Source organism: Dromaius novaehollandiae, chromosome 10 (genome assembly GCF_036370855.1).
Source record: "Dromaius novaehollandiae isolate bDroNov1 chromosome 10, bDroNov1.hap1, whole genome shotgun sequence".
Lineage (NCBI taxonomy): Eukaryota > Metazoa > Chordata > Aves > Casuariiformes > Dromaiidae > Dromaius > Dromaius novaehollandiae.
The window spans coordinates 2,179,243-2,191,287 of record NC_088107.1 but is presented as its reverse complement, the minus strand read 5'-3'; the positions used below and the strand labels follow the sequence as shown (position 1 = coordinate 2,191,287).

Below are 12,045 nucleotides of genomic sequence, written 5' to 3'. Positions count from 1 at the left end.
ACAACTCAGCAATGCCTGCAGGGTTTCTTTCAAAGCTGAGTGGTAAGAAAACAATATTTTAATTTTTTTAAATGACTTTTTTTTTGCCTAAAATAAGTGCATTCTGCAATCAAGTGGTAATTACAGAGGATAGTCTCATGGCTAAGAGCCCACAGAGGATTTTAGTTTCAAAATGTTGACAGTTTTGAATCTCTTGTATTTTGCTCTGCAAGAAATAATTGTATGGATTATTGTACTCTTTTTAGTAAACCAGCTTCTCACTAAGACTGCAGGTATAGTCTGAGGACAAATCCAAGGAAGACCGAATATTGATAGTTTTTTACAGTAAGTGAGAAGGTAGTGCTGGACAATTCAGTTTACGTCACAGTGGCTAATTTAGGTATGGATGGGTAATTGAAGCAATCTGTTGTTATATCTCAGAAAGTTACAGTCCCTGAGACACGAGGTATTGCATCTCAGCTGACAGAGTAGCAGACTGTGTGGGATACCAGCTTGCTGTAAATGGGAAGGAAACTATGTTCATTCAGCCCACTTTTGTTCTCCATTTGGGTTTTAGAATGGCTGAGAGAAGGCTGTACAGTAAGAGTGATAGATGTGATCTTAAACCAGATACAGAATTATCCCACATCAGCAAGACACAAGCCAAGGTCAGTGTCTGTCGCGTGACAGTGCATATGACTGAAGGTATCATCACAGTGGTGGAGACAAGCTTGCTTTGCTTCCCGGAGGTGGTGGACTGGAAGCAATGAATGCAGTGCATTTACACCACTCAGCTGAGGGGCAGTAACTTCTTAAAATGTGCTTATGCAATAGCTTAAACTATCTCTTATATAAATGTTCCTGTGGGATTCCGTCTGTAGATCCCTGTTCTAATGAGTCTTCCACCTGGGTTGCGCAGGCTCCCGGGTGTCTATAGCAGCACCCATTTGATCTATTAAAGCTCTGCAGCTTTCTGCACGCACAGTCTCAGGAGCAGAACGTTACTGCAGAGCAGCATGAGTCTGCTGCCGCTTCCGTTCCAGCTCCCCTCCTACAGCCCCAGGCCACACACCGCTTTCTGCTGCAGTGTAAATGTGTATACAATTAATAGCTTGTTTGCTTTTAGCAGAAGATCAGCAGATTCAGATACTGTGTGACCTATTATGAAATTCATTTTTTTGCAGATTATCATACTTTCTCCAGCCTTGAAATCTTTATCCTGGGGGCATGCTAACTGCATGCACATGTTGCACAAATGTGGGAAGAGAGATGTGTGGCCTTTTGGGGCGTCTAAACTGAATGATGCAGCATTTTAATTTATGATACTTCAAGGTTAACACCTTGAATTACCTAGAAGGGCACATGCCACTAGGAAGCCCGGGTAGTTTTTGGGGTGCTGGAGCACCGTGTGACCTCCAACAGGCATAACTAAGCAGAACAGAAGGAACTAAATAAACACGTCCCAGGGATCCTGCCCAGGAGAGGCTTTTGTGTAGATGAGTAATGGGGACTTCTTAAAAGGTAAAATCAGAACCACTCAGGTGACCCTGGTCTTCCCTGCCAGAGTTTACAAGTCTATCAGCAAAACCTCATAGTCAGCTGTATCAGGACTTTTGACAATGTAAAAAGTGATGTGATAAATCAAGACAGCAGGAGGGTATCAACTCCAGAACCTGCTGCCGCTGCCTATGAGAGACGGCAGGGAAGCGGAGGAGCTGTGGCCACTGCCCCTTATAATGCACAGCTGAATTTTCAGCTCTTGCAATGCGCACTTCTTTCAGTGCCAAGGAACAAATAGGTGAGAGAATGGATCGAAAGAAGTAATGTAATCAGAGCTGTAGTTGCAGGTGAGTTACCCTCATTCCCTCATTAGTCTACTTTTGAGGTGAAGTTGTATTAACAGGCAGTAAAGGAAAGTTGCTGCGTGAGTGCCGAAAGTAAATTTTAGCCTCCATTTAATTCCATTCATTAGTACCTCTCGTAGCATTCACGATAGCTGCATCTCATTCCACTAGCAATCCGCAACATGCTTTCCAGCTAAATCTTACTCCATGTTTTTGTCCTTTGCTTCCTGGCATAAATGTTGATGATTGGTCTTGATCACAGATTACAACAAAATATTAATCTTACATTTTTCTATTCTTGAGTAATCTAGCATTTTATTCATAACAACAGATATCTTTGTCACAATGTGATTTGCTAAATTCTTCCACCAGTCAGACACTGTGGAAAGCAAATACAGAGTATCATTGAATACTGTATTCTGTTTAAAAACATTTTCATGATCTGTAAAATCAGTTAAGCCACATTTCCTATAGATTTGTCTTGAAGTTAAGTTCCTGCACGTATTCTCCAGCTGAACTCACCCTGCAGCCTGTCCTGTGGTAGCGTCACTGGTGAATCCCTTTCCTCTATCCAACTGTCTATTTTAGGAATCTTGTGCGAGTTTAATATATTTGACATTTTTACCTTCTTGCCAAATTTTGTTGATATTGGCCAATAGGGTTGAATATTATGACAGTTATACAAACCTGAAGCGTAATGCCAGATTGGAGAGAGAGGAAAAAAATGTCAACTGGATGAAAAGACATTGAGCTTTCAGTGTTCTGGCAGTCGCCTTGTGTTTGAAGACTAAAGGAAATTAAATAATTTTCGAAGAAAGTAAAATCCTTATTGTTAGTGATGGATAATGTTTTTGAGCTTATTGAGTACAATCACGCATACTCAGATTTAGCATTTACATGCAGATGCTAATTCAAAATCTCAGCATCAAGTTTCAATTATTTCTTGACTTTCCAATGTGCCTTTTTGTCTTTTACCTCTCTGGACACGGATCATGCAATCGCCTAGTTATCTGAGCAAGTCTGTTGTCTTCTACTGTTTTCAGCTAGGACCCTCAGGGTTTAAAAAGTGCAGCTGTAAATGGGAGTACATCCCCGTTTACTCAGATAAGCTATGCAGTATGGCTGGAGTTTTCCAAGATGGTATGGCTGTATGCACGCAAATCCATTTGTGGGGCTGCTTCTCATAGGCATCTTTGAAAATCACAGCTTGTATGGTGTGAGAAAAGGCTTTAAATACAGGGCTTGTATTTAAAACCCAAGAGTTAGCATATGGTATCTATTGGCAAAGGCAGGCCCTTTGGCAGTGCTATGATAATTATATTCCATTTTAAGCACAGAGAAGGCTTAAAACCAAGCTTTTGGTAGCTGATACCACTGTAGGGTGACCGTGGTGAACCAGAGAATCAGAATTTGTTAACATTGAAATGTGGGTCACAGTTACATTTGACTCCCCAAATGTATTTACACAGGAGTTGTAATTAGAACTGCGGATAAGCCATATTGGATAACTTCCATGTAAAGTTGCTTTAAAAAGATTAAGGGATGACATTCTCACCCACTCAAGTCAGCGGGAGTTTTGCCAGTCGCTTCAGTGGAGCCAGGAGTTCACCCAAACACAGAAACGCTTCCTAGGTTATTAAGGTTGTGACATTTCTTGGCATGAACAAGGCCGTATTAAATCAATCAGTGTTTCACGTGGTCTCTTACTGCTCCTGTCTTCTCTCTTGGTTTTCTTCTCTTGTTTCCAGTTGATTCTACCTTAATATTTCCTACATTTGTCAGCATGTACCACAACTTTAACAGTATTTAAACACTGTTTTTTAAGTTTAACTAGATATAGAGCCAATTAATGATGCCATCTGTCTTGTGAGAGAGATTATACAAAAGATTGTGCTTCTGAAAGCCTGGTTTTTGGCAAACGAGAAATCCTATTAGACTCTCCGAACATTCGCTCACTAATTTCAGAAGTGCCCATTTTAATGCAGTAGCTGAAAGGCTCAGATACATTTCCTGGAAGTACAGTATACTTAGGCATCCTTTCAAAGCTATATTTTACAGAAAATATCAACTGAAAATATATTTTCAGTAAAGTTAAAAATTAAATATATCATTGAACATCTGTTATCAGTGCAGTCTAAGAGTATTTAAATACTTAAAAAAAAAAAAAAAAAAAACTGAAACCTTCATAAAGTTACATGCTACATAAATACAACCCTTTAAAAAATGTGAGGGGCCAAATAAGTGAAAACATATATCTGCCTTTACAGACTGAACAGTTTTATGCTGCAATATGTGTCTTCACATGTACTCATCCTGCGTACTCATTCAAAGAGGGGCAGAGGACAGATATGCATGTGGCATTTTACCCAGAAAGCCTTTAAAAATCTACATCATGTTCGTAAACATCAAATTAAATTTGATATTAACAATGATGTATTGCTTATATATTTAAGATTGTTACTGTTAGCAAGTATTTTCCTTCAACAGCTCGTGGTCTGTTGCATTGTTGTGTTCCTCTGGAGCGTGATAGCAAAGAAACTGCGGGATGGATAAATAACAGGGCATATCTGTCAAACAGAGGATTCAGTGGGAAAGTCAGAACGAATGTAGAAATGAGAAGTAAGCTCTGGGTCGCTGCAGAGCTTTCCTGAGGTCCTTCATGAGAGCACAGGAGCCTGCAGCACCAGTGGCGAGTGGTGAACGAAGGGAGGTGGGAGCGTTTCCCCACTCCTCCCCAGCTCGCGCTGGAAGTGCCATCACGGGCACAGCAGCATCTTTGCTCTCTTGCAGTCCTTGGGCTCTACGCTGACCAATACAGAACAAGAAAAGGATGTTGTCCTTGGGCACTAAGGAGGTGGATGGTGCTGTAACCTTTCAGATAAGGGGTACGCTGGCTGCTGTTGCCACCGGGCGGTTTCATGTCTCATAGAAATACTTGCTTCAAATTGGTACCCAAGTCTTTTCCGGCTCCCTTTCGCTTATCCTTACAGGTGAGCGTTTTGGTCTGTTGCGTGTGTGCAGGCTCTGCCTGGCCTGTTTGCTATTGCTTCTCACTTCAGCAAGCAGTTCACTTGCTCACTGCCATCAGCTGGTTGTGCTTCTCCTCTCCTCAGCCCCAGCAGAGAGATCTCCAGGACCTATGTGAAGCCACCTCTCCCCTGCTTTCAGGGATCCCACCCTGTCTTAGACATTGCTCTGAAATGCTGTTCTTCAGCACTGGTGATGTGATCTGCAACATATAGAGATATCTACAGTCTCTATCATTCTTCATTTAACTATAGCTCTTCCTTAAATTGTGATATAACTGGAGGAGGTTGCAGCTTGCTGACCAAACAGCATTGAGGGTAGGTCCGTAGGAGGACCTAGCTCTTGCCAGGGAATCTGCTTGTCTTTGCTTGCCTTCCTGAGTCCTGCAGTGTAGTGGCCAGCTGCACGTTGTACTTTTTGTGCTTGATCTTGCATTTTCTTGTTCACGTTTTTGTATGATTAAGTGCGAGGGGGACTCACAGCCTTGGATTGTGGAGGAAGGCAGCCAGGCGGAGCTGGACACTGTTCTCCGTTTGCCTCAGAAATCTGCTTCCATCCTGGTTACAAGTATCTGCGATTTCCTCCCTAGGGAAAGGGAGATGGTGGACCTCTGCCATTTTCAATATTTTGGGGAAAAAAATGGAGTAAAAAAATTAAGTGCACAACTTAGACTGGATCACTCCTGATTTCCACTCTATTTTCCAAGCCTGATCTTTAAGAGCAAGGCCTTGACCCTTCTAACTAGAGTCCTACACCGTATTGACTGGATGCTTCTCAGACCCCAACTTGTCAAGTAGTTGCACCTAAATAAGGCCATTTAATTGAGTAGGACTGTTTGAATGTATAACCTTATTTACATCCATAGATTTGTGGACAGATAATTTGGAGAAGCAGGGCCATAAGTCACCTTTTTCATTGGTCTGATAGATTACACGTGCCCGCACCTTTCAGAGCAATAGTGAGACCGGATTAAGTCGTTTATCAGGGAAGAAGGGAATAATACCTTACTGACTGACCATAAAAGAGAATTACAGAGAGGGCGTTACGAAGTGGGACTGAACCCAACAAAATTGTGTGAAAAAAATTCATGGGATTCTCTTGCAGATGAAAGTGCCCCGAGTAGCAGTGTGGTACTCGGGGCAAGGCGGCTGCTCGAGTAGCACCTCTTCCCTCTTGCCGCACTGGAGCGCTGCTGGAAGAGCGTTCCCTTTCAAAGGAATGGCCTGGCTTTGGCTTAGCTTGTTTCTAAATTGTACCATAGTCTTTGAGCCTCGTTGTAATGCGCCTGCATTAGGCTCTAAATTGTGTGTACCTGCTTGCATGCGTGTGTGCAACCGGTCCAAACTGTTCAGCCTGGATGGAGAGGAAAAGATGAGGTGAAACACACGGAAAGGAGAATTAGAGAGGTGGGAGGGTTTAGGCAGGTGTCTGGCTCCCGTTCCTGCCCAGTTAGTCCTGGCGTGGAAGGGTGCTGGGGAAGGGCGTTGCGGGGAGGCCGTGGGCACTGCCGAAACCCCTCGGGCAGCACCGGGGTCGTGCCGTTTTGAGGATGCCTTTGGTGGGACGCGTTCTTCTGCACTCGCATGTGCAGTCTAAATTTCCTCCAGCCGTTTTCTAGCAGAACGTAGCGTTTTCTGGGTGTTATTTCCAAAGAGGAGCCTCAGCTTTTCCTTTAGCCCTGCTGCAGTCTCACATAGAGCAGGGCAGAGGCAAGGCCAGCGCTCGGCTTTCTCGCCAAGCGTCGCTAGATGGCAGCCAGATAAGAGCCTGCGTGCAACCGCCGCCGAAATAATCCATTCCGCTGTGGATTTTAAAAGTAATAAAAGAAGCTCCCTTCTCAAAACCCAAGTTGCATTAATATTTTACTAATTGACGTTTTTACAGTGCCATCCAACTACTTCTTTAAAAATAGCAGGTGTGCTCTTTACAATAATGTAGACATCAATACTAGATGCAGATAAAACAATTAAACGGGAGAAAGAAAAGCTATAATTTAGTAACTGTTTAAGAATTTATGTTTCCTTCCCTTCTCAAGTTTATGTTTTAAAGCTGAAGCATTTTTATGGTAGCTGTAAAGAATTACACTATAATTGTGACTTTATTCACTCGAGATGTCTTTATCACGAAGTGCAGGCTCTGAAGCTGTGCATGCCCAAGGAAAGCCTCTCCTGGCAGCTTTTGGCAGTCTGTATAAAAAGCGAGTAATTCCAGACTTCATTGTGTTTCCTTGGACAAACAGCCGATAAGTCTTGGGGGATGTATTTCTGACTCCTGTTTTCCAGTGGTGGGATTCTGAAAATCCAAATCTGCGCTTTTCTTAGTTTAATCTAAAACCAGCGTTGTGAATGTCTAAAGTCTTAACTACAGCCCAACACTGAAAACTGCCTCTTTGTTTTTAACCATAAGTCAGTATAAAAATCCAGATCTGATTATCTTTGAACTTTCATTTGTCTGAAAATCTAGTGTTGGTTCTAGACTTCATGATGAGCTCTGCTCCAGTTTAATTTCTGGACACAAATGCTCCACGGCTATCTGCAGAAATTACATTTATGGGGGAGAATATTTCCAGCAATGTTTAGATTGTGAGAGTCCTGAGAAAGTCCTGAAATCCCAAGTTAAATGTGCTTGTGTTATGTTAATTTGCCATGCAATCCAATCAGGATGTGACATTAAATGCATAGATGCCCTCATTGTATATCCTAAGAAAATGAAGATGGACTCAAGCATTAGATGTTTGTTAATTTGTATGATTGTATCAGTCTTTTATCTTTATTTAAACGTGACCTTTGCAGAGGCCTTCTTCTATCAGCTCCTGGTTTACTGGAGGAGACAATACCTCAGCTGGTTATTAACTGCCTGACCTCCACAGACACTGCTTTATAAACTATGGAAATATATTCATATAATAAACAAAGGCCCCCCTCTGCTTAGGTTTTCAAGGCATTTAGAAGCTTTGACACTCATTTGCTATTACTTTAAAGGAAAACGTGTTGCAATCCAATAGATGGTATTAGACAGCTGAACTTTCCAGGCTGCTGAGAACAACAGCCTATCACCTGTTTTTAGTATTAGTGTTTTTATAACTTTAAAACTAGTGCAGTAACCAAACTAGTAGGATACTGACTCTCTTTAGATCTGTAGCTTTTAAATAATCCCCTTTTTAACTTGCAATAGCAAATGTATGCAGCAGTGTAACACGTAGAGCAGTGTGCCACAGATTATGCCTGTTCTGCACCACGAGTATGCCTTGTAAAAGCAGGTGACCAATGTGCGTTTGTCACTGAGGATCCATCCACTTTTTTATTGCTAAGTTGAAGTCTGCCGCAGATAGAAATGTCACTTGCTGCTTGTTTTACAGTTCTGTCAGTGCCGAGCTGGGGAGATCCCCTGCCTCAGAAAGTGAAGCCATGCTGGGAAGGGGCTTTCCTTGCTCAGCTGTAACGCCAGGCGTTGCTGAAAACTGTCTCAAGATCTGTTCTTCACTTCTTTTATCTGATGCTGTGTATTTTTTCTTTAGAGCTCATGCAGTTTCAGTCCTACTTCCTGCTCCCTGACTTTTTTGCATCTGTTTCAATGATTTCTACATTTCACTGTTTTCAAAGGCCTTAATAGAGGGAGCCTGCCCTGCCTCTTTCTCCTAGTTACATGAGATGATGGCAAGAATGATGATGATGAGGGCCCTTTTGTTTGCCGTGTTCAATCTAGTGCTACAAAATGTGGAGGGAACCAATGAACATGTGGGTGAAGCCTTCAGTCAGATCCCAGCATTTTTGTACGTTCTTAGTGCATTTTTGCACAATGTGCATTTTGTGCACACTTCACATATGGCAGAGAGTGGAAGAGAGAGCAGTAGGTATATCTAAATAATATTCCCAAAATCGGTTATAGACATGAGATGTGTGGATCTACCTTGAAAAACGGTGCAGATGCCCTCTGTTCCATGCTCTTGCTCTAATGTTAATTTTTCTTAGTTCCTGTTCTTCTCCATACCAACTGCTGACGGCAGCCCTAGCCATACTTATTTAACTCAGTGATCTGCATGCAAAAGGACTTTCAAAGCAGTGGAAATATGTGTTCTTGGCATGAGCCTGATAACTTCTTCACAGAAAATGAGAAGTCATCAACTATGGAGTTCACCTCATTAGAATTCTTTAGACACAGATACGAAGGATTCTGGTGCTTTTTCATTGTTTATTACAATTAATTTTAGGTCATTACACTCAAGGGACACCTGCTAACTTCAATATGGTCAACATGTGCTTAGTATAATTTAATGAGCTACCCCTTTCCGTTTGGGAATATATATTGATATATTATTGGTGAAAGGTGCCAGACTGATAGAGCTAGCAAACAGATGTCCACTGCCTAGTTCCAGAACAAGGACCGTAGAAGCAGCTGCATGGCCGTCGTCTTCGCACTGCTCCACCAGGGAGACTCAGGCATGCTGAACCTTCATCCTTGCTTTTGAGACTACCAAAAACATTGCCTCTTAATTGCTGTAGTTTTTCAAAGTGTGCTTACAGCCTTTAGGAACTGGTAGGGCACTTGCAAATCCATTGAAGAATCCAGGCTGCTAGTTACTAATGATCTGGCCTGGATGTGAACTAATAAAATAGGGAGGAAAAAAATACTGTTATGAATCCCATGAAAATAAAGTTAGACCCATGGCCCATGCCTTGTCTCTCTCCTGTTTCTATAGCAGTACAAAGGGGAATTAAAGGGCACTGCTGGATTTCCATGGCAAAAGGGAATCCCCTGCTAGGGTAAAGCTGGACTCTTATGCCATCTGATCCTTCTTCCTTTCTCCCCCTGTTAGGGATGTTCTGGGACATAACCAGGGCAGAAAGGGACATGGCTACAATATAGTGTTCTCTGACAATCCTGAGCCAGCAAAACAATCCTTAGGGGTGATCCCAGCTGGCATACATTAATGACCATTTGGCTGCTTTAACTTGCAATCAGGGTGGTTCAGCCTCAGGCTCAGGCCTCGAATTAAAGGAGGTGGACAGGTGGCTTGCAGCCATGTTCGCCCTCCTCCCCTTGTGCTCAGCGCTGCTGGGAGCTACACCCTATATTTAAAAAAGCTAAAAATATGATGACTTTACCTATACAGAGTGGGAGAAGGGAGTGCCAGAAGCTTGTGTAGGTATTTAGAGCTGTCTTTTGTACGATGGTTAAAGAGAGGAGCAGGCAGGGGAGGTGACAGGCACCTTCCCTTATTACACAGCAAGGCTGAGCCCACCCTGTTGACCCAAGCCATTAATTTTGTAGGTAACAGCGTGAGGGTAAAGTCGGTCGGAGATGATGGAGCCCCGACCAATCCGACTAGTTGGTGCACCCTGAAAGTAAACGGCAACTCTTCAAACTAGTATTTGGCCATTTTTATGGTTTCCAGCATGAAACTTGCCCTGCTAGAAGCTTTTTTTTTCCCTTCCTGGTGTCTCCCCATCCCTTGAGAAGAGGAGGTGGCCGGAGCTGCCTCTGGGGCCAGGGCATCCTGCAGCACTGCTCGCTGTCTCGCAGAGCAGGGGCTGGGAAGGTGCCAGGGGGCTGCTAGAGCCAGGTTAGCGTGCTGGGTTTTGTTCAGGTTATGTGAGACTCATCACACAAGTAATTAATGGGGCTCTTCTCTGGATCTGAAATTAAAAGTGTCACTTGCATGTACCTTAATTTTAGTTACTGACGAAGTGGGATTTGTTGCATAGCGTACTGCAAAACGCACGCGCTGTCCCACGTTCTGCATGGCTTATCTGAGTCTCCACCACGGTGTAGTAAATTTGGCTTGTACTAATGACTCTTTATGTTTGCCAGGCTGCATTTTTCATGCTTTGCTGTTAAATGTCCAGCTTGTTCTTTATGCATTGCCCAAATACAAGCCTTGTACTTATCCATAGCTTAGATGCTCTGGGGTCACAGTGATATCTTTGCTGAGCTTCTCTGCCTTTTTCCACTCAGCCATTTTATGGTCCACCTCCACCCTAACTTGCCTCCTACCCCTCCGTTTACCCATCAGCAAAACCTCCAGAAAGCACCCATACAGACTTTGTTTAGTGCAATGCAGATGTAGTACCAGGGTCTGGATTAAAAGCTACTAGTTCATTTTGTCTGAGTTAATGAACGGTCCCTGGATATCCATTGAGTCACATCTGAACAAATGAACTTCAGATTTTTGGTAGTCACGTACCTGGCCTTCTCTTCTTGGGGATGGGTGGGGGCCAAAGCTTTAACTGAGATTCTAAAATCCAGTTCAAACAAGATTCAAGGCACAATGAGTGTTATTGATTTGGTAATATTTATGGAAATGAATGTAACACTTTTACAGCATATATTGTTTATAATTATTATTTAGCTCATTGAAAAGTATAGTGCATACTGAAAAAGTACAAGTGCATATGGAAGTTCCTCCTGTCTTGCAGAAGTGATGATAAAGAATAAATTATTGAAGAAAATTAAGCATTGTAATTGGAGAAAGTTCCCCTATTACTAAGTAAAGCCAGCCATTAGCATCAGATTTGCATTTTATACCATGCAGCAGGAAATATTTAAGTTGACAAATAGGATATTTAATACAGCAACAGATACTTGGCAGTTAGTTATTAACAACTGTTACTGATGTGATTTATTCACCATTATAAAAAGGGCATTACTATGTGAATATGATTCAGAAATTAACTCCAGTTTACCAAGAGGCCTTGACTGCCTGACCTCTTAATATCCTTATAATGACGCCATTTACTATTCAAAAGCTTATTCAAGTCATTCACTGCTAGATTTGTTTTAAAAGGGTCCACTGTAGGGCAGATATTTGTGTGTGTTAACATTTCTCATTGGTGTAGTAGGCACGGGCATTTTTTAAATTGGGAAAACTCGTGGGGAAAAGCACGCTCAGGCTATTGGGGGCAGAGGAGCCTCAGAGATGCAGTCCATGGAACCTCCTTCTGCTGCACGCTGGACGTGGGCCCCCTAAGTCTTGCACGACTCTTATGGGCTTTAATGTTTTGAAACCCTCTGGAGGTTTATGTGAGGCTTTTATGATGTCCTGCACATGGATGGGGAGAACTTCCCTTCTGCCTCTCCTCCCACGAACTCTGGCTAAGCCCAAAGGCAGCAGATGCAAGCCTCCTGCAAGTGGCTCCTTTGCTGCCTCGCTCCATGCTCAGCAAAGCCGCAGGAGGCTTTGCATTGACCCCGGCAC

At 42.7% G+C, this 12,045-nt stretch overlaps 1 protein-coding gene across 1 annotated transcript in view; it reads left to right on the top strand.

The window, feature by feature from the left end:
- Positions 1-12,045, top strand: part of IQCH (IQ motif containing H) — an 84,522-nt gene that overhangs the window by 59,311 nt on the left and 13,166 nt on the right. The window lies entirely within an intron of this gene.